This window comes from Halichoerus grypus, chromosome 8 (assembly GCF_964656455.1).
Source record: "Halichoerus grypus chromosome 8, mHalGry1.hap1.1, whole genome shotgun sequence".
In the NCBI taxonomy this organism is placed as follows: Eukaryota; Metazoa; Chordata; class Mammalia; order Carnivora; family Phocidae; genus Halichoerus; species Halichoerus grypus.
In genome coordinates this window covers 103,574,956-103,598,434 of record NC_135719.1, presented here as the reverse complement: position 1 = coordinate 103,598,434, position 23,479 = coordinate 103,574,956, and the positions used below count along the sequence as shown (strand labels likewise).

Here is a 23,479-nt window from a genome sequence, read left to right as displayed (position 1 = left end):
GGCTAAGGTGGACATTGCTGCTATAAACATCAGGGTGCACATACCTCTTCGGATCCCTACATTTGTATCTTTGGGGTAAATACCCAGTAGTGCAATTGCTGGATCATATGGTAGCTCTATTTTCAACTTTTTGAGGAACCTCCATACTGTTTTCCAGAGTGGTTGCACCAGCTTGCATTCCCACCAACAGTGTAGGAGGGTTCGCCTTTCTCCACATCCCTGCCAACATCTGTCGTTTCCTGACTTGTTAATTTTAGCCATTCTGACTGGTGTGAGGTGGTATCTCACTGAGGTTTTGATTTGGATTTCCCTGATGCTGAGCGATGTTGAGCACTTTTTCATGTGTCTTTTGGCCATTTGGATGTCTTCTTTGGAAAAATGTCTGTTCATGTCTTCTGCCCATTTCTTAATTGGATTATTTGTTCTTTGGGTGTTGAGTTTGATAAGCTCTTTATAGATTTTGGATACTAGCCTTTTATCTGATATGTCATTTGCAAATATCTTCTCCCATTCTGTCGGTTGTCTTTAGGTTTTGTTGACTGTTTCTTTTGCTGTGCAAAAGCTTTTTGTCTTGATGAAGTCCCAGTAGTTCATTTTTGCCCTTGCTTCCCTTGCCTTTGGCGATGTTTCTAGGTAGAAGTTGCTGCGGCTGAGGTCGAAGAGGTTGCTGCCTGTGTTCTCCTTTAGGATTTTGATGGACTCCTGTCTCATATTGAGGTCTTTCAACCATTTGGAGTCTATTTTTGTGTGTGGTGTAAGGAAATGGTCCATTTTCATTCTTCTGCATGTGGCTGTCCAATTTTCTCAACACCATTTGTTGAAGAGACTGTCTTTTTTCCATTGGACATTCTTTCCTGCTTTGTCGAAGATTAGTGGACCATAGAGTTGAGGGTCCATTTCTGGGCTCTCTATTCTGTTCCATTGATCTATGTGTGTTTTTATGCCAGTACCATACTGTCTTGATGATGACAGCTTTGTAATAGAGCTGGAAGTCCAGAATTGTGATGCCGTCAGCTTTGCTTTTCTTTTTCAACATTCCTTTGGCTATTCGGGGTCTTTACTGGTTCCATACAAATTTTCGGATTATTTGTTCCATTTCTTTGAAGAAAGTGGATGGTATTTTGATGGGGATTGCATTGAATGTGTAGATTGCTCTAGGTAGCATTGCCATCTTCACAATATTTGTTCTTCCAATCCATGAGCATGGAACGTTTTTCCATTTCTTTGTGTCTTCCTCAATTTCTTTCATGAGTATTTTATAGTTTTCTGAGTACAGATCCTTTGCCTCTTTGGTTAGATTGATTCCTAGGTATCTTATGGTTTTGGGTGCAATTGTAAATGGGATCGACTCCTTAATTTCTCTTTCTTCTGTCTTGTTTTTGGTGTATAGGAATGCCACTGATTTCTGTGCCTTGATTTTATATCCTGCCCCTTTACTGAATTCCTGTATGAATTCTAGCAGTTTTGGGGTGGAGTCTTTTGGGTTTTCCACATAAAGTACCATATCATCTGCAAAGAGTGAGAGTTTGACTTCTTCTTTGCCGATTCAGATGCCTTTGATGTCTTTTTGTTGTCTGATTGCTGTGGCTAGGACTTCCAATACTATGTTGAATAGCAGTGGTGACAGTGGACATCCTTGCCGTGTTCCTGACCTTAGGGGGAAAGCTCACAGTTTTTCCCCATTGAGAATGATATTCGCTGTAGGTTTTTCATAGATGGCTTTTATGATATTGAGGTATGTACCCTCTATCCCCATACTCTGAAGAGTTTTGATCAAGAAAGGATGCTGTACTTTGTCAAATGCTTTTTCTGCATCTATTGAGAGGATCATATGATTCTTGTTCTTTCTTTTGTTAATGTATTGTATCACGTTGATTGATTTGCGGATGTTGAACCAGGCCTTGCAGCCCAGGGATAAATCCCACTTGGTCGTGGTGAATAATCCTCTTAATGTACTGTTGGATCCTGTTTGTTAGTATTTTGGTGAGAATTTTTGCATCCATGTTCATCAAGGATATTGGTCTATAATTCTCCTTTTTGATGGGGTCTTTGTCTGGTTTGGGGATCAAGGTAATGGTGGCCTCATAAAACGAGTTTGGAAGTTTTCCTTCCATTTCTGTTTTTTGGAACAGTTTCAGAAGAATAGGTATTAATTCTTCTTTAAATGTTTGGTAGAATTCCCCTGGGAAGCCATCTGGCCCTGGGCTTTTGTTTATTGGGAGATTTTTGATGACTGCTTCAATTTCCTTAGTGGTTATAGGTCCGTTCAGGTTTTCTATTTCTTCCTGGTTCCGTTTTGGTAGTTGAAACATCTCTAGGAATGCATCCATTTCTTCCAGATTATCTAATTTGCTGGCATAGAGTTGCTCATAATATGTTCTTATAATTGTTTGTATTTCTTTGGTGTTGGTTGTGATCTCTCCTCTTTCATTCATGATTTTGTTGATTTGGGTCCTTTCTCTTTTCTTTTTGATAAGTCTGGCCAGGGGTTTATCAATCTTGTTAATTCTTTCAAAGAACCAGCTCCTAGTTTTGTTGATCTGTTCTATTGTTCTTTTGGTTTCTCTTTCATTGATTTCTGCTCTGATCTTTATAATTTCTCTTCTCCTGCTGGGTTTAGGCTTTATTTGCTGTTTTTTCTCTAGCTCCTTTAGGTGTAGGGTTAGGTTGTGTATTTGAGACCTTTCTTGTTTCTTGAGAAAAGCTTGTATTGCTATATACTTTCCTCTTAAGACTGCCTTTGCTGCATCCCAAAGATTTTGAACAGTTGTGTTTTCATTTTCATTGGTTTCCATGAATTTTTAAAAATCTTCTTTAATTTCCTGGTTGACCCATTCATTCTTTAGTAGGATGCTCTTTAGCCTCCATGTATTTGAATTCTTTCCAACTTTCCTCTTGTGTTTGAGCTCTAGTTTCAAAGCATTGTGGTCTGAAAATAGGCAGGGAATGATCCCAATCTTTTGGTACTGGTTGAGACCTGATTTGTGACCTAGGATGTGATCAATTCTGGAGAATGTTCCATGGGCACTAGAGAAGAATGTGTATTCTTTGGGAATTGGGATTGTTCTTTGGGATGGAATGTTCTGAATATGTCTGTGAAGTCCATTTGGTCCAGTGTGTCATTTAAAGTCTTTATTTCCTTGTTGATCTTTTGCTTAGACGATCTGTCCATTTCAGTGAGGGGGGTGTTAAAGTCCTCCACTATTATTGTATTGTTGTTGATGTGTTTCTTTGCTTTTGTTATTAATTGGCTTATATAATTGGCTGCTCCCATGTTAGGGGCATAGATATTTATAATCCTTAGATCTTCTTGTTGGATAGACCCTTTAAGTAGGATATAGTGTACTTCCTCATCTCTTATTACACTCTTTGGTTTAAAATCTAATTTGTCTGATATAAGGATTTCCACCCCAGCTTTCTTTTGGTGTCCATTACCATAGTAAATGGGTTTCCACCCCCTCACTTTCAATCTGGGGGTGTCTTTGGGTCTAAAATGAATCTCTTGCAGACAGCATATCGATGGGTCTTGTTTTTTAATCCAATCTGATAGCCTGTGTCTTTTGATTGGGGCATTGAGCCCATTTACATTCAGGGTAACTATTGAAAGATATGAATTTAGTGCCATTGTATTGCCTGTAAGGTGACTGTTACTGTATATTGTCTGTGTTCCTTTCTGGTCTATGTTGTTTTTAGCCTCTCTCTTTGCTTAGAGGACCCCTTTCAATATTTCTTGTAGGGCTGCTTTTGTGTTTGCAAATTCCTTTAGTTTTTGTTTGTCCTGGAAGCTTTTTATCTCTCCTTCTATTTTCACTGACAGCCTAGCTGGATATAGTATTCTTGGCTGCATATTTTTCTTGTTTAGTGCTTTGAATATATCATGCCAGTCCTGTCTGGCCTGCCAGGTCTCTGTGGATAGGTCTGTTGCCAATCTAATGTTTCTACCATTGTAGGTTACATATCTCTTCTCCCGAGCTGCTTTCAGGATTTTCTCTTTGTCTCTGAGACTCATAAGTTTTACTATTAGATATTGGGGTGTTGACCTATTTTTATTGATTTTGAGAGGGGTTCTCTGTGCCCCTTGGATTTTGATGCCTGTTTCCTTCCCCAAATTAGGGAAGTTCTCTGCTATAATTTGCTCCAATATACCATCTGCCCCTCTCTCTCTTTCTTCTTCTTCTGGGATCCCAATTATTCTAATGTTGTTTCGTCTTATGGTATCGCTTATCTCTCGAATTCTGCCCTTGTGATCCAGTAGTTGTTTATCTCTCTTTTTCTCAGCTTCTTTATTTTCCATCATTTGGTCTTCTATATCACTGATTCTTTCTTCTGCCTCATTTATCCTAGCAGTTAGTGCCCCCATTTTTGATTGCACCTCATTAATAGCCTTTTTGATTTTGACTTGGTTAGATTTTAGTTCTTTTATTTCTCCAGAAAGGGTTTCTCTAATAACTTCCATGCTTTTTTCAAGGCCAGCTAGTATCTTTAAAATCATGATTCTGAACTCTAGATCCGACATCGTACTAATGTCCACATTGATTAGGTCCCTGGCAGTCGGTACTACCTCTTGTTCTTTTTGTTGAGGTAATTTTTTCCGTCTTGTCATTTTGTCTAGAGGAGAATAGGTGAATGAGAGAACAAAATGCTAACAAGGTAACAACGTCCCCAGAAAATATACTCTAAACAAATCAGAACAGACCTGAAGCTGGGAGAAATGAAAGGAAAAGAAAGAAAAAGAAAAAAAAAAGAAAAAAGAAAATAGATAAAAACAAAAACAGAACAAAACAAAACAAAAAAACCAGAATATGATCAAATATGATCAGGCTGGTGCATAGATCAGTGCCACACACTAGATTTTGGGTGTATTTTGGTCTGTTAGAAGAAAGTGCCTCCCAAAGTTTTAAAGAAAGAAAAACTTATATATGTACAAAAATAAGAGTTGATATAATGAAGGGATGGAATATGACTGTAAAGATGAAAATTATAAAAAATTTTATAAAAGGAATTGATAAGAAGTTGTTTGAAAAAAGAAAGAAGAGGATTTAAAAAAAAAAAAAAAGGAAAGAATGTGATCAGGCAGGAGACTAGAACAAAGCCATACACTAGAGATTTAGGGTATATTTTGATCTGTTAGAAGAAACTGTATCTCAAAATTTTAAAGAGAGAACAACTTATATATATATATGCCAAAAATAAGGGTAACTACTATGAAGGGATAAAAATGAAAAATAAAAACGTTTTTTAAAAAAGGGATTGATAAGATGTTGGTTGAAAAAGGGAAAACGAAAAATTAAAAAAAAAAGACAGTTAAAAAAATTAACTTTGAAAGACTAAAGAATCATGGTAAAAAAGCCATGGATTCTATGTACAGTATTCCCCTAGTGGTGGAGTTCTGAGGTTCTCATTGATCAGTAAATTTGGTTTTGGCTGGCTGTTCTCGCTGATCTTCTGGGGGAGGGGCCTGTTGCCATGATTCTCAAATGTCTTTGCCGGAGGCGGAATTGCCCCGCCCTTGCCGGGTCTGGGCTAAGTCATCTGCTCTGGTTTGCTCTTGGGAGCTTTTGTTCCCTGCAAGCTTTCGGTACAGCTTTGGAGACTGAGAGTGAAATGGGGGCCTCCCAATCTCCACCCCAGAGGACCCGAGAACTCGGGGCCCCACTCCTCAGTGGACCCCCAGAGAAAAGCAGTCAATCACTCCCGTCTCCCCGGTCTCTGGCTGCACTCCGTGCTCACCTGGCCTGTGACCGAGCATTTCTATTTCTGGCACCCGACCCGGTGTGGAGTCTCCAAACCCAGCAGATCCCTGCGGTGCGCTGCTGCGCCGCTCCTCCCGGGGGAGGAAGGTGAGTCTCCCCAGATCTGCCGCTTGTTGGGTCCCTGCTGGAGGAGCAGTGGCCCGACTGTGCCATGGATCACAGTTTATGGCAACCCGGAGCTGAGAGCCCGTGCCTCAGCTCCGTCTCTGCAGCTGGCTTCCCTGCTCGGATCCCTGGGAGCTCTGCCGCACTCAGTCATCCCCGGTCTTTCTGGGACCCCAAGGGTCCTGAGACCACACTGTCCCGCGAGGGTTCCACCCCCCACTTAGCCTCTGGAGTGATGTCCCTCAGCAGAGCCAACTTCTAAAAGTTCTGATTTTGTGGCTAAAATTAACAAGTCAGGAAATGACAGATGTTGGCAGGGATGTGGAGAAAGGGGAACCCTCCTACACTGTTGGTGGGAATGCAAGCTGGTGCAGCCACTCTGGAAAACAGTATGGAGGTTCCTCAAAAAGTTGAAAATAGAGCTACCATATGATCCAGCAATTGCACTACTGGGTATTTACCCCAAAGATACAAAAGTAGGGATCCGAATGGGTACGTGCACCCCAATGTTTATAGCAGCAATGTCCACAATAGCCAAACTATGGAAAGAGCCAAGATGTCCATCAACAGATGAATGGATAAAGAAGATGTGGTATATATACACAATGGAATATTATGCAGCCATCAAAAGGAATGAGATCTTGCCATTTGCAACGACGTGGGTGGAACTGGAGGGTATTATGCTGAGCGAAATAAGTCAAACAGAGAAAGACATGTATCATATGACCTCACTGATATGAGGAATTCTTAATCTCAGGAAACAAACTGAGGGTTGCTGGAGTGGGGGGTGGGGTGGGAGGGATGGGGTGACTGGGTGATAGACACTGGGGAGGGTATGTGCTCTGGTAAGCGCTGTGAATCTCAGATCTGTACCTCTGAAACAAATAATGCAATATATGTTAAGGAAAAAAAAAAAAGCAGCTAGCAGGAGGGTAATAATGAAGGGGGGGAAATCAGAGGGGTAGACGAACCATGAGAGAGGATGGACTCTGAAAAACAAACTGAGGGTTCTAGAGGGGAGGAGGGTCGAGGATGGGTTAGCCTGGTGATGGGTATTGAGGAGGGCACATTCTGCATGGAGCACTGGGTGTTATGCACAAACAATGAATCATGGAACACTACATCTAAAACTAATGATGTATGGGGATTAACATAACAGTAAAAAAATTAAAAAAAAAATAAAAAAAATAAAAAAAATTAAAAGTTCCGATTTTGTGCTCCGCGGCTCTATCACTTGCCAGAAGTGGCCGGCGGAGGCAGGGGGAAAGGATTCTATATAGTGAACACAGGATGTGCTGAATAAAGTTAAGCTCCTTAGCTTAGCATTCAAGGCTACCTATTTATATTTAGCTTCTGTTTCTGCTCTTGGCTGTGTGTGTTATCGTTTTCCTTTCCAATTTTTTGGTATGTGGCTTATATACACAACAATGGCTTTTGTATACATTTTTACTGTTTTCTTTTTTCTCCTTCCCCATTATGACTTGTCTTTTAGACATTCATACATCTCTTCATTGAGTTACTTATATTCCTGGGAATTCGTTGGTATCTTATTTTTGTTTTTTTAAAATATTTATTTATTTATTTGAGAGAGAGAGAGAGAGAGAGAGAGAGTGCGATTGGGGGGAGGGGAAAGGGAGAGAAACTCAGACTGCCTGCTGAAGTGCAGAGCTGGATGTGGGGCTCCATCCCAGGGCCCTGAGATCATGACCCAAAATCAAGAGTCTGTCGCTCAACCGACTGAGCCACCCAGGCGCCCTTTGTTGATATTTTAAATTTGCTATGCTAGTTTGTTTTATATAGCAGATGTTCTAGTCATTTATTTTGAGTGGGTTAATTCTTGGAATTTGTTTGAATATTATGCACATATTATAATGATTAAGTTGTTTAAATGACTCAGTTATTTGGGCATATAAACTATTGTGTTTTTTCAAATTAGCAAACAAGGTGTTGTTTCTGCAGAGTGAGATCTGGTGCTGCTGTGTACCCCAGATACAACTGGTATTCTGGACAGACCCCATGCCAGATCTCTAAAACTGTCTCTAAGATTTTAGATAATTCAGACTTCTCAAAGTTTAAGGCTGCATAGCCACATGGAAAGATTCAGATTGACTTGGGTTGAAATATTGACTCCTTCACTTCTGTGTTACAAAGTAACCATGTTACTTTGGATTATTTAACTTAGCTGAGATTTTGTTTCCTCATCTGTAATATGTATTCACAGGTATTTATCAAGTACTTCCTATATATTGGACATTGTTCTTGAGGTGATATTTTAAGTTCTTAGGGTTAAAAAAAGACGCTCTACAGCACAACATTGGTGCTCAGTAATCGATAATTCATAGTCCCTATCATCATTCCCTTAATTCATTTAAAAGCATGGTTTTATTTTATCAGCACCATTTGGTAGAGCAGAATTGGTTTAAGTTGGGTCTTTCTTGGTCTCTTTGTAAACTCTGGGCTTTAGACAGTGGAAGTGTTTGTTTGGCCTGCAGAGTGTTTAAGTACAAAAGAATTTGAATACTTTTAAAGTACACAAATGACTTGTATCTGCATGCCCACCTTTTCCTATTGTGTTGTCCTAGGCTCTTGGCTCTTAGGCTTGGCTGCCGGTCAGAATCACTTGGGGGCACTTTTAAGTATTTGGATGTCCAGGTTGCATCTCAGACCAAACACAAAAGAATATTTTGGAGGTGGGATCAAGGCATCAGTACTAGTTAAAGCTCTTCAGGTGATTCCAATGTGCAACAAAGGCTGAGAAAAATTTGGGGTCTGTTTCATTTGTTTATGTCAACTGTGTGGCTCCCAAAGGCAATGGTGTCATTCCTAAAAGGTGTTTCTATGATCCTGACTTCTAGGTAGGCCTCTTTGTTTCAGGCAACATTCAGGCTCTGGCTCATACCCTGTCCCCATTCAGTAGCGAAGCTCTCTCTTTTCTGATACAGGCCACTCATTTTTAGGCCCTTGCCCACCTCTGAACACACTGTATGAATTGGCAGAACTTTGCTGTGGGTCAATGTGCAGGATTATCCCTGCCACCTGTTTCCTGGGATCTTGGGATTTCCCCCCTAAACTGTGAAAGCGTCTCTCTTTTGGCTGTTCCCCGGAAGTTGGGGCTTTAGGCATTACTCTGCCCTCTGTGACTGCTCTGCCTTAGTTTAGGTAGCTGGCTTCAAGTTAGGTAGAATCTTTTGGGTTGACATTTAGCCACTTCTTCCAGAAATGCTATTTCTCTTGTGCTCCTATTGGGAGAATTATTGACCCCAAATGTAGAAACATTAGTAGGAGGAAAATGACAACAGATGTGTCCTGGGCTAGAAATAACGGACAAAGGTTGGGAGGCAGCCAACAGTGATGATTTTCAGAAGGTTTAAAAGTAAACCTAAATAATTCCCATCTGTGTCTGACCTAATTTTTCTATCTCCAACAAAGTGTTTAAACAAACATATTTTGGACCCTCAGCTGTATAATTTTAGTTGTTTAATGGGCTCAATAAAAACCCTTGTGTGTATGTTTGTAATAACCTATTTGATCTGTGAAATTGAATGCCCAAGTAGATCGTCTCAGGGAACTGTTGGCTGAAAACACTTGCCTGTCTTTTATTGTTTCCCATGAACTGTTGTGATTAGACACTGGGAGAGCGACTAATACAAACTACATCTGAAATCACAATTACCAGTTGAACTCCTGCCATGCATTTAGGGTTATGTAAACAGCTTGGTGGGCTTCACAGAAGGCAGATTTTAAGCGGCTTGCATGAAATGGTGAAGTGAAATCCTCGAACAAACATCAATATTAATAATCCTTTAACAGTTTTATGATAGTGGTAATAAAAATCAACTCAGGTTCCTGGAATAATTGCTCTCCCACTCTGTGACGAATGCATCCTTTATTATGAGATGCCATTGTTCAGGGTCTTTGGTAACCATGGAGCAAATGGCCATGGTGGCTTTCTTGAGTTTCACTATTATTGATATGGTTTATTTAATTCAGCTTTTTAATTTCTTCTTTTAGTCTGAAGTCACAAATTAATTACTCCTGTACTTGCCATGGAGTCATTGACCTAACTTGAAATAAATATTTTATATATGTATAAGTAATATATTTATATATTATATATTTATATATAAAATATTCTCTATATAGAATATACATAGTATATTCTATAATAATTCTTAAATATATAGAATATATATAGAATATATATATATTTAGAATATTTTATATTTAAAAATTCCTCCCTAGCCTGGATTAATCTAATCTGTTCAACCTTCAACTTTCCACCAGTAACTTTAATCTAAAACTCTTTTTTTGTTGCAATCTGGGTATATTAGTCTTATTCTGATAACCATTTCCTCTCATCTCACCTATCCCTTTAATGGCTTTTTAAGCTTCTTTGTTGAAGATCTTGCTTTCCTTCTGAGTTGACCTATTGCTAAATACCCTTGACAAGTGCTCAGGAAAATGGCACCTCTCCTCCTTGCTCTCCTCCAAAGAGGAGCTGATCTATATTCCTGTTGACCTATAAAGAATGTTCGCTAAAACATGACCTTGAGTAGGTCACTTGTGTTCACAAAACTCCAGTGACTTCTCATTTGCTTTTCAGAATAGCATCTGGAGTAAATGACCAAATCCTACTTCCTCTGTGAAGCCTTCCTTCCCATCCTTGAAAACCCCAATACCCTCTCTTCTAGAAATCTAAAGTATTATTTTCCACACTGCTCATAATTTACTGTCCTGTATTGTAGTTATTTTTGTGCTGTCTGTATCTCATCCATCTAATAGATGATAAACTCCCAGAGGGTGCCTCCCACAGAACAAGTGCTCAATAAATATCTGTCCTTGATGAGAACAGATGATCGATCATATTTTGTTGGAGGATTGGAGGCGAAGTCTCAGAAGTAAACCTATAGTTTTAGGCCTATCCCCTCCCCCACAATAAAATAGGGAACATTTGTTGAAGGCTTATGATGTATTTGGTATTTGACATGAATTTTTTTTTTAATCTTCCAAACCCTATAAAGTTAGTGCTGTTATTAATGGATGGGGGAAACAGAGGCATAGGTAGTTTAAATAATCCATCCAAGGTCATATTGACAATAAATAGGTAGCTTAGATTTTGAAACCAAGGGAGTCTGATTCTAAAACCTATGCCTTAATATTTGCACATCTTGCCTCACTCCCATCCCATCTGAGCCTAGTTTGGAATGGAATTCAGGGTGTAAGTATCAAGAATCTGTGCTCCATGAACTATTTGGTCCTTTAGAAGGATTACAAAACATAATTTCAATGATCAGGTTGATTTTTTTTAAAGATTTATTTATTTATTTTAGAGAGAGAGATAGAGAGAGAGCAGGAGGAGGAACAGAGGGAGAGGGAGAGAATCTCAAGTAGATATTGAACTGAATTATAAATTCTAATTCCAATTCTAACCTCTAATTTTTTTATTCAAAAATTCATTCTCAACTGTGAATGCTTTTTTTTAAAAAGAATTTATTTATTTATTAGAGAGAGAGGGAGAGAGAATTTGAGAGAGAGTAGGCACGAATTGGGGGGGGAGGAGCAGAGGGGGAGGCACAAGCAGAATTCCCTGGGCGTGGAGCCTGATGTGGGGCTCAAAGTGGGGGCTTAGAGCATGTTGCAGAGAATCTAAGAAGACATGGATTGCAAGGTGCACCGTCTTCATCACATCGCTAAGAGAGAACCTGCCAAAATAAACATGTCACAGAGCTTTCTTATCACTTGGATTTTAATATTTCATTCTGTTTTTTAAAGTTTTAATTTAAATTCCAGTTAGTTAACACAGTGTGATATTAGTTTCAGGTGTACAATACAGTGATTCAGCACTTCAGTACAACACCTAGGGCTGATCATCACAAGTGTACTCCTTAATCCCCAACGCCTATGTAACCCATCCCCCTATCTTCCTCCCCTCTGGTAACCAACAGTTTGTTCTCTAGAGTCTGTTTCTTGGTTTGTCTCTCTCTCTCTCTCTCTTTTTTTCCCCCTTTGCTCATTTGTTTTGTTTCATAAACCCACATATGAGTGAAATCATATGGTATTTGTTTTTCTCTGACTTATTTTAAAATTTTATTTTTAATGAAAGCATAAACAATATTAATTGGTTAAGGTATTCCTTACACTTCTTTATATCTGGAGTCTGAATCTTTAATGTCTATGTTTTTCACACATTATCATTCTCTGCACCATCAAGAGTATTGGTAGGGCAATATTTCTTGAAAGAATGCTCCATTACCACCTCTGAGATTTTTTTGCCGGCCACTGATACCAATTTTGCAAGACTGGATGCAAATGTGCCAGCTACCAGAATTTCATCTCTCCTACTTCCTGGCCAGCAGCATCGATGAAACACTTCACATTTTGAAGTTAAAATGTGAAAAACACTGACCAGAAACTGGTGGAAGAGAGCAAATATAATTTCACTTAAACAATGGGTTCCACTGTTTGAAAACATTTGAAAACCTCTGGTGTTGTCAAAAGAACCTTGGTCTTGGGGAATCCGAGGTCTTGGCTTGAGTCCTGGCTCTTCTGACTAGCTGTAGCATGCAACATAATCTCTCTGAGTCGGTTTTCTTTCTTTTTTTTTCTTTTAAAGATTTTATTTATTTATTTGTCAGAGAGAGAGAGAGAGAGAGAGGAAGGGAGGAATGGCACAGAGGGAGAATGAGAGGGAGAACCTCCCCACGGAGCAAGGACCCTGGGATCATGACCTGAGCCAAAAGCAGACGCTTAATTGACTGAGCCACCCAGACGCCCCCTGAGTCTGTTTTCTAACCTGTACTCAAGGAATAAGCATGCTTATCTCATGCGATGGTTGCAAAGATTAAAAAAAAAATTTAAATTTCACTGAATCAGGAAGGTTTCTAGCTTGTTTGCCACTGTCTTTCCATTATGTGGAGCGGTAACGGAGACCTAACAGTGATTTCTAACAACTGCCTGCTGAATGAATGAACCAATGAATGGACATTTCAGATGTGGTCAGCTACATGCCGAAGTCTTTATGTTGCCATGTTGCTGTGGCAAGAGGCAATGTGTTCTAACTGAAAGAGGAAACTCAGCAGGGGATAGTCCCTTCTTCATTTTGTCTCAGTGGTTTTGTGGCATTGAATTCTGTCTACTTCCCAAATACTGGTAATTTCTTCTGGTCTAAAATTACTCGGTTATTTTCTTCTATATTAAAGAAAGAAAAATCAACGTGGGCGCCTGGGTGGCTCAGTTGGTTAAGCGACTGCCTTCGGCTCAGGTCATGATCCTGGAGTCCCTGGATCGAGTCCCGCATCGGGCTCCCTGCTCAGCAGGGAGTCTGCTTCTCCCTCTGACCCTCCCCCCTCTCATGTGCTTGCTCTCTCTCATTCTCTCTCTCTCAAATAAATAAATAAAAAATCTTAAAAAAAAAATAAAGAAAAATCAACGTAATTGTAGGGCAGAAAGCTGTTCTATCACTCTTGAATTATTAAAAATGTCATTAATTATAGTTTTCTTATATATGTCTGTTGTTGAAATATTAAAAGATACAGAAGATGTGGAAAAGAAAAATGCCATTATTTGTAATTCCACTACCTGGAGAGAATCATTGCTAATACTTTTTTCTTACATAATTGGTAGTACTGTGTACATATTATTTTGTAATCTGATTTTTCACTTGATATATTCGAATATTTCTCCATATTATTTAAATGTTCTTCATATACATTGTCTATGGGGGGTGCTCCATTATAATTTATTCGAGTAATCTATACTTGCTGGAGATTTAGATTGTTTCCCATTTTTCACTATTTTAAATATCACAGCAAAGAATATTTTTGAATGTTTCTATTTATGTACATCTCTGATGATTTTTTTTAGAATAAATTCTTGAAAGTGGATTCATAGGGTCATAGAGTTTGAAGTCTTGTAGAGTATGAAATCTTATTCTAGTTTAGTTAAGAACATTTAAATTTAGCTACAAATTTTATCCGGGCAGTGATAAGGTAAGGAGGAGCATGTTGAAGGTGGACCTGCTCGGAATTGCCAGGTGGGATCTGCCAGCGTCACCCTCCTCCTTCCTTAAGGCCTTGTTGTTGCCTTGTAGTTCCTGAGAGACATAGGGCTCACGGGTTACTAGGACTGTCAGATATCAGGACTGAGAAGGTCTTTTATTTGTCTTTCTTTTTCCATCCAAAAAAATGGAATGCAGTATCCTCACTAAATGACGGGTAACTACGAGGAACAGATCTCATTATTCTCTCATTTCATTCATATGATGGATGAGTCAGAAAATGGACGCAAGGTCTGAGCACCAGGGGATCTGATTGTCACAGTATGAAAAGCTTTTTAGCGATAACTGCATATATGCTCCCACATCACTGCCAACAGAGCCAATACAATCTAGTTCGAATGGCAGATGTACTGATTCCCGTGTGGGACCATTGACGTTTTTACAAACCATTTGTAGCCCAGTGTCACTGTGTTTTGCCAAGTTGCGTCTTCCCAGTGAAGTCCAAATAGAACCAGAGAGAGGTTCAGTTTTCAATGCAGTGAAAAATAGACAAGGGGAAAAAAAACCTGGATTACTCTCCAAAATTATAATGCAAACCTGCCCCAGAAATGTGTATTATTTTTCTGAATGCATTCCAGCTGAACTGGAAGGAAAATAACAACCAAAGACCATAATGACTCATTGGTGGATATTGTGTCCCATCTGTTGGTGGTAGTAAGAAAGGCTCTAGGCTGTTATATCTGAAACACTTCTCACTGGTAAAAAACCCAAATCCCTCATGGCATTTTTCTGCCTCTGAACTCGTGTTGTATCTCATTTGTTAGGAAGAAAAAAATATGAAAATGGTGGGATGTTGTTATATATTTGTCTGAAGGGCCGTAAAATTTTCAAGCACTGCTTGGCTCTTTCTGGCGAAGGAGATGTGTTGGTTTTATAACAAGCAACAAGAAAGGCTTTGTGAGCCAAAAACTTTGATTCCTACGGAGTGCTGTATTCTTGGTTAACACTTAAAGAGTTTAGTCCTCATAACGGTTAATTTTTGATCAACTTGACTTGCCATGGAGCGCCTGGATTAAACATTCTTTCTGCATCTGTGAGGGTGTTTCTGGTTGAGATTAGCATTTGAATTAGTGGACTCAGTGACAGAGATTGCCCTCCCTGATGTGGGTGACCATCATCCAATCCACTGAGGGCCTGAACAGAATGAAAAGCCCAGCAAGGAGGAATTTGTGGAACCGCCCATCCCCCCCCCCCCACGATTTTTTAACCTGTTCACTGCTTGAGCTGAGACATATCTTCTGCCCTTGGACTGGAATTTATACCGTCTGCTCCCCTGGCTCTCAGGCCGTTGGACTTGGATTGAATTACACCACTGGCTTCCCTGGGTCTCCAAATTGTAGACGGCAGGTAATGGAACTTCTCAGCCTCCACATTCTTGTGAGCCAGCTCCTCAAAATAAATTTCTCTCTCTCTCTCGACATCTACCTATTTATCTATTTACCTAGATATACATATTTACACACATATATAGATATAGACATAGAGAGAGATACGGAACAGAATCTATGAGTTCTGTTTCTCCAGAGAGCCCCATTTATTACAATAATTTACTCAGATTTTCCTTAAGGAAAATGATAAACCTAATTGTATTTATGGCCCAGTGTGTTGGTCACTGACTTTCACTATTGCGGGGTCAAGATTCTGGCTTAGGTCAGGTTTAATTTATAGATGCACATCTGGACTCAACCAGTCAACAATTAGCATGAGAACTGAGGTGCCTCTGGGAAAATCTATCTTAGGAACCCAATTTGCAAGCCTCAGTCATTGCAAAAGAGAAGCAATTTTAGCACAGAACTGAGTCTATCCTTTGGATTTGCCAGTCCTGACCCCCTCGTTGGATTCATGACTGAATCTTGTTGGGGCAGAAGCACTAAGTGAAAGTGAAAGAGCTATTTTAATCCTTAAAAAGATGCTTTTAAAAACATCAGAGCCCCAGCAGGACCCAGGTTGGGAAGCCCATATTGAAGTGTTCCCCAGAGCATGGGCAGAGCAGTGGGGGAGATCATGGTGGTGTCTAGAGGAATCTTGCAGTGGAGGTCCCACACCCGGAAGGGACAGATTCATCGTGAACACTCATGACTCAGTCCCTGCAGACTCCTGGAGTACTTGGTAGTGGGAGGGGTTAAAGGGCTGGGGGTGTTAAGGACAAGCAAAATTATAAGCCAGTGAAATCGGAGCTATTTCTGTTAATATGACTTCATTTACACCCTGGGAAATTAAAGTCCTCAAATCAGCATTTGGTTCACAAGGTACTCATGAGAATCATTTAGTTAAAGAGTATTAATGTTGCAGAGGCCTAATGCCACAGAGACCTAATATTAACCATACTGAGATCTAACTGTGAAAGAAAATTAGGGGAACTAGTCAAACAATGTTGCTGAAGGGCAGAAAATGTTTGAACTTGCTGCTTTTTTCTCCTTGGTATGTATACCATGGGAGTAAGATATTTTTGCCCCAAGCCGAATGGCAGTTTACCTATGTGATGGGGTTGTTGGTGGGGGAGTGTGGGGTGAGGCGTGGGGGTGTGTGTGGTGTTCTTCAGTCTTTCTCCAACACTGTGGAACACCTTCTTTTTTAAGTTTACATTTTTAACTGACTGACACAGGGAAGCCAAAAACCAGCCCCCTTGCCTCAAGCTGGAACACTCTAGGGTACAAGTCACGCTCCTGAGCTTCTGTGGTCAGGCTACAGCTGACGTGCGGGGACCCAGGCACTGTTTAAAATACTTTATGGATTTACTTATTTAGTCTTCACAACAATGCTGTGAGTCAGGTCCTGCTTTAACTCCATTTTAAGGATGAGGAAACAGACACAAGGAGGTCAAGAAAGTTGCCAAAGATCACAGAACTGATAAATGACAGAAGTGGAATTCTTTTTTTTTTTTTTTTTTTAAGATTTAATAATTTATTTTAGAGAGGGAGTGTCAGGGGGAAGGGCAGAGGGGAAAGGAAGAGAGAGTCTTCAGCAGGCTCCACACTGAGTGCAGAGCCAGAGGTGGGGCTCAGTCTCACGACCCTGAGCTGAAACCAAGAATTGGATGCTTAATCAACTGTGCCACCCAGGTGGCCCCAGGAGTGGAATTCGATCCTAGGCATCTGGCTCCAGAAGCCAAGCTCTTACTCCAGAGGCCGTACGCATTCTTAGTGGTTGTATTCACCTGTAGGCAGAGACATTTCAATGGCATCGAATCTACAAAGGTGTGTGCATGTGTGTATGTATTCGTGGTGGTGTTGGCCAGTGTGTGATGACAGTAAATTACAAGTCAATGGTATTTGAGGAGCTTTACGTTTTTGAAGAAAATTGGAGCAGAATTTAAGGTTATCAACAGATAGGTATTACAAGTCCTTCAGTCTAACGGTCTTTAAATCTCTCCTCTTTAAGGTCAAAGCCCTGTGTACTAATCCCTTCTGAAGAACAGCAGTCTGATTCAGTTTCTTACCCTTTGACAGAGCCGCCCACCACTGTACACCACCTGCCTGATATGGAAAAGATGAACTTTGATCTGATGAGCTGTATTTTATAAATAGAATTAATCACTGGCTGCAGGGAGATGAGGTCATCGGATTTACACTGAAGTTCTAATGCCGAGCAGACCTCAAAGCCACATCTGCTCAGCTCCTGTTCAAAGGATAAACCTTCTCTTCTCCGTGGAGGTGCTTGGTCCTGGCTCCTCAAACAAGAGCATCCTTTCTGGGCTGCAGTCTTGCTGCTCTGTGCATTCATTTTGGAATGGATAGAGCAAGTGATAGAGTAAAAGGTGTGTTTTCTTTCCATTATTGGTGTCCTCTCAAAGCTCCATTTTCTGCCAGTCTTTGAGCATGATGTGTTTTTTCTTAGATGTCTTTGACACCTCTAGCCTTCTGCCATTGTAGTTTGTTTTGCATGACTTTGCTCCTACCCATTGCTTTCCTCATCCATGAGAGGAGGGGAAATCATTTTCCTGTCCGTATTTTGTCCTCTCTCTGGGTCCCTCCACATGGACATGGTAAGGAACAGATAAGCTGTCCCAAGGCAGGGAAGCCCCATTTCTGGGGCCTCAAGAAGCAGTTTAGTAGCTATTATATTTTCCTCTGTTGACACTGAAAAGTTTCCACCTCAGAGGCATTGACCTCCATGTTACAAATCCTCTTTTGGATCTGAGATTTCTTGCTATAACACACACGTATTGTGTGGAACCCCAATACCGATAGAGAAAATGGCTATAGTTACTCCTGTATCTTCCCTTCACTGTTTTCAACACTACAGGCAAACTTGGTTCATGGCTGGTCAGTAATATGTATTTAAGATGCAGTTTCTTCCTGGAATATGTTGAGTTTGGGGCACCATTCAAAACTGGATTGATTTCAGGGCACTCAGTGCTCGCTTTGGCAGCACATATACTAAAATTGATTTCAGGGCACTCAGGATTTCAGAACCTTCTAGGGCAGAACTCAGAGAACCTTTCTGATCTGTGCTCTCATTGAGCACTCTCTAGCGCACCTTAGGGTCTCTTAAACATGGACAAGCTTGTAAGGAGACCTAGCATTTCGTGGCAGAGAAAAGCTGGAAGGGTCAGGAAAAAATCCTTTTGGTATAGCTTAGGACTAGAATAGTCTCCTGAGATCAAAAGCACTCGAGACCAAACCCCTAAAACTTGTTTGGGTGATAGCTGGCCTTATGCACAGGGGCCATCAATGCTCGACGCTGCTTGGGGTGTACCGTTGGAGAAGGAAGGGCTTACTGGACAGTCAAGAATTCTAGATGTGTACCAGCCCTGAGTCTGCGGTTAACAACTTCACCACATAGCCACGTGAGAGCACTCGAGTATCACGAGGCAAAGCTTTCCCAAAGAATTCACCGGTGGAAGTTCCAGTGAGCAGTCCCAGTCAGGGTCTCACCCGGGAGGCTATGCATCTGCAGACCCAGAGGAGACAAAATGGTGAAGAAGTGTGTTAGTTCAGGCCCCCCGAGAAGCGGATTACAAGACAGGATGCAGTGTGACAGGGTTGTATTAGAGGGACCCTTGAGAAAGTAAGGAGGGAACTGGGAGAGGCAGGGGAGCTGATGGACTATAATGGGCCTTGGGAAGGAAAGTTGGGTGGAAGCATCACATTTATTTGATCTAAGAAATGTTTGTGAGGCCTCTGGGGGAGTCCTGGAATCAAAGGTGCCCGTTGGAGAGGTCCTGTATCTCCCAGGAATGGGTCTGCCTCCCTATCCTTGTGGCCTCAGGTATCCACTGGGAGCAGCCCAGGAAGCAAGGCCTTGCTGTAGCACAGTGATGGATTTTGGAGCACAGCAGCTGGAGGTCTAGGTCAATTACATTCCTTGTAGGTAGAGGCGGGAAGCGTCCCCTCAGCTGCTACAATCGAGGACTCCATATTGGATCAGGCATGCGGGCGCCCAGACAGAAGCAGAACTGTTGCTATGAAAGAGGGGAAGAGAGATGCTAGGTTTCTTTTTTTTTTTTTTAAAGATTTTATTGAGAGAGAGAACAAGCGTATGGGAGAGGCAGAGCGAGATGGAGAAGCAGGATCCCTGCTGAGCAGGGAGCCCGATGCGGGGCTCAATCCCAGGATCCTGGGATCATGACCTGAGCCGAAGGCAGACGCCCAACAACTGAGCCACCCAGGTGCCCCGAGATGCTAGGTTTCTGAGCACAATGGGCTCTTCCTGTTCTCTCCAGTGAAAGAGAAGGCAGTCTCATCTCTCCAAAATGTCTGCTTTGAGAGCAGAAGGGGAAGAAGCAGCACTGGATGCTGACCTCTGGCAAATGGTGAAGAGGCGAGGAACCTATTGTGGAAGGGGGAGCTTTCTCCCAGCCCCCAGCATGGAGCCAGCAGAGAGAAACCGCACTGCCAGCAAAGGGCCGGATCGCCACAAGGGGAGTGACAGCCACAGCGGAGAAGAGGATGGCTGGAGAAGATGACTTTTGTGGTGGCAGTGCCATGTTGCGGCTCTGCAGTGACCAAAAATGTGGAGCAGGAGCACTGATCCGAGGTCAAGTCAAGGAGAGTGGTGATGACAGGGGCTGGGTGTGAGTCAGGGAAGAGAGTGGATTGGGAGCTCAGGGTTCTAACAGTACCACAGCTGGGGAGTCTCTTAGAGGCGGCTGGTGTTCCTAACATTATGAACAGGCACCCGTCATAGTGCACATGCCAACAAAAGAAGGGTTTCCTTTCGCTTTCCTCTTCAAGCGCAAGTCAAGGATGATGAAACCGAATGGCGTCGGAAAAGGATATAGAGCAATGATGCCGTTGGAAATAGTCTGACTTGCATAGCAGAAAACTCTCAGTGAATACAGGCAGCAGGTAAATAATTTTCCTATCCTGGTTTGACAAGAACATGGAGTGTGTTGAGCAAGAACTGGCTTTTCAGAATAAAATGCTGCTAGTCATTGGCTGACAGCCTTTTTATGTATGTATGTATGTATGTGCACAAACCACGCTTAGTCGAATAAAGGGGAACTAGCCAAATTAGCAGGACCTGGGTTCTCATTCCTGGAATTTGCTAACAGGAGGGTATCAATCAGGCTTACGGAATTAGCATTTTCCTGATAGCAGTGCACAAAGCCTTTTAATGCCGACTTTGGAGTCTCTGAGTTTAGGCTCTTGACTGCCGGTTCCTAAGCAACAGAGGGATTGGCAGAGAATGTGTTTTGATGTATCATTAAATAAAGGCTGCACAATGCTGAAAACTGTGGGTAGAAATTGGGATAATTGTATTTATTTTTTGGTGTATTATGTTAAAAAATAAACAAAAATCCTTGATGCCCTAGAAAATGTGCTCTCACTTGCTCTCCCTCTCTGTCTCTGTCTCTGTCTTGTTTTGAGCACTACCACTTCTTTTTCTCATTTTTCCCCCTGCAACTTAAGCACAGCATTTATCTTTTTTATGGACAGTATTTCAAGTCCCCCCTCCCCCCCCACTCTGTTCAATCATAGAAAAATTGGATCACACACTGTAACAGGCAGAAGGGATCCGAGGGATCTTTTAGCAAACGCCCCCATCTTCTTTTTATAGAAACCATCGTTCAGAGAGGGGAAGGGACTGCCTCGATCTGACTTGTCTCTAACTGCTCCGATTAATTATCGCTTCCTCCGTGAAGCCTCCCCTGATGCCACAGGGGTATTACAGCACCTCGTTTGAAAGGATACGCTCCACTCACTACACTCCATTCAGTTGTTAGGATGTTGTATTGTGGTTGTTTACCTGTTTGTCTCTTTCACAAGTTCCATACTGCCTCTCTTGTTCATTGTCCCACACCTGGAGCCTGATGCGGTACCAGACTTGCACTGGATACTCAATAGATGTGTAGTGAATGAATTGTCCGAGGCCACCCACACACCCAGTTACTGAAAAACTGGGGCTAAGACCCAGGTTTACTGTCTTCTAGTTTAGTGTTATTCCTTGCCCTACTGCAAACATTACAGTGATATGGAGAAAATGAACACATTTAGAGGACCCCAGCATGCAAAGTCTTCCTGCTGCTCTCATTCAAGGTGAATGGATCATAAGGATGACCAAATCTGACTACTAGCTGTAGCCACCTGTATCTCTGCCATGGGCCCATCCACTTTATGTCTGAGATGCTAATGGGATGCGTTGGGCGCTACCTCAGATCATCCCACTTTCCTCCCTCACATGGAACAAATGAACAAAGCACCTATTCTACAGGTGCTGAGCTCCCTCTGGCGATTTACTACTTAACAGAAACAAACCAGGGTTCGTACTCACATGGACAGGACATCTAAACACAGGCACTGCTGGCCCCTCACACCCCTACTCCACATCACATATTAGCTTTCCAGTTCTCTAATTATCCAGGTCTCCAAGATTTATGAGGGAGATATCTCTAGTATGATGCTTCCGTCCTACACATTTTCTTTCTTCATTAATCTAACTCTGATGAAGACTTCTGTACCCAGAAATGACAGCCAAGTTACTCCTCTTTACATCCTGTTTGAAAGGATGCATTACCTTCCTCGCTGACTTACTCACCTCCCCTTCATTTCCTAATCATCTACGTTCTGGCTTCTGCTCCTCATCTCCCCAACCCACCTTCCATTGGCCTCCACTTCAATATTTCAGGAAACTTCCATATCAAAATCTCCAATGATTTCTAATTGCCAAATACAGTAGATAAAATTTAAATATTCATCATACTTACCTCCTCTGTGGCACAGTAGACCCTTGACCCTTGGGTGAAATATGTTCCAGAACATTATGCACCCTAGATTCTTGAGTTATCACTATAGCCTACAATGCCATGATAACTTGCAATAGATTGCTGCTAAAGGATTTTGCTGATTCAGATTCCTAATGTCCTTGACAGTTAATGTGTCCTTGACAGTAAGGAGAAACAAGTGAAGCCACTTAGAGAGGTGGGTGCTCCCTGCTAAGTGATGTGCTCTCCACACCAGTTGAGAACTCAGGCTTGTGTCCTCACTAACATTTCAAATTGTTACTTGTCATGGAACTTGGGTTTGGTTAAATAATTGAAACTCAGCTACATATGCCAGAAGCTACCTTACTATTGCTTAATCTGTCTTTAAAACCCTTTTCTTCTTTGGCTTTGGCTCACTTTGGCTCTCTGTTTCTCCCGAGTCTTTGTGATGGATTCCTTTCCTTGGGCCCACCCCTTAAGTATTGGTCTTAGGCAGAGTACTGATCCCAGATAATTTCCTTTTCACTGAATAAATTCTCTTGTGCCAATGGGTTTGGCCACTTCATATTTTCCGTATATTTAGCTTCTAATACTGGATGGCTTAACACATAAATGTACTGGGAAGTCACCAATGTGCCCTCTGTGTGATACTGACATCATCCCCTCCTGCATTTGTGCTGGTTATTGTCCATTTGTCTCCGGAGATCTATACTCATTCCTGCCCTGCTCCGTCCTCTGAAAGCTGACCTCTATGGCTTGTATCACCTGGGGTTCCTTACTGTTTGGCCAGGAAGAGGCACTGGCTAGAGATCAGAGGGCAGGAGAAGAGAGGTCATGCATCTGTTGCCCTCACTCCTTCCCTGGACGTGGCTATAGTCCTGTGTAGCCATACATAGCTTTTGCTAGGTGGTTGCTCTTCCATGGCTCCCGTTTTCAATGGGCTAAAATACCATGGTTTGTCTCTGATCGCTGTTGCCAGCCCCTGGTTGCTTCACCATTCCCTTTGTTGGCTCCTTGATCAGGCCTGAGTCTCTGTTGATACTCCCTTCATTTTTAATCTCCTCAGTTAAACTACTCTGAATGTGCCGTCTGTTTCCTGTGGGTCCCTGAGTGATGCAGAGTTAATTCACCTTACGGAAACAGGCATGAAACCATTTCCTATCCTTCCTCAACTACCTTAGCTATTTTTCATATTAACAACTGCAATCTCAGTTATACGGAATCTAAGGAGTAGTGGACGTCTTGTGCAAGGAGAGAGCTCAGAGACTAGAGCCCCATGTAGCCTCACGACTAAGGTTTTGAAGAAACAGTGAAGTAGATAATGAGTCTTCTGTCTCCTTTCTCTTCATTATATTTTTTTTGTAGTGGCACCAACATGAACTATCTAAAATTCGAGTCTGATCAGGTTATTCTCCCTAA

The 23,479-nt window shown here is 41.6% G+C and overlaps 1 long non-coding RNA gene across 5 annotated transcripts in view; it reads left to right on the top strand.

Annotated features, from left to right (window-relative positions):
- Positions 1-19,169: 19,169 nt before the first annotated feature.
- Positions 19,170-23,479, top strand: part of LOC118543837 (uncharacterized) — a 472,034-nt gene continuing 467,724 nt past the window's right edge. For all 5 annotated transcript variants that reach the window (XR_013440675.1, XR_013440677.1, XR_013440678.1 and 2 more), the window contains exon 1: positions 19,170-20,204. This is a non-coding gene — a long non-coding RNA (uncharacterized LOC118543837). The remainder of the gene's footprint in view (positions 20,205-23,479) is intronic.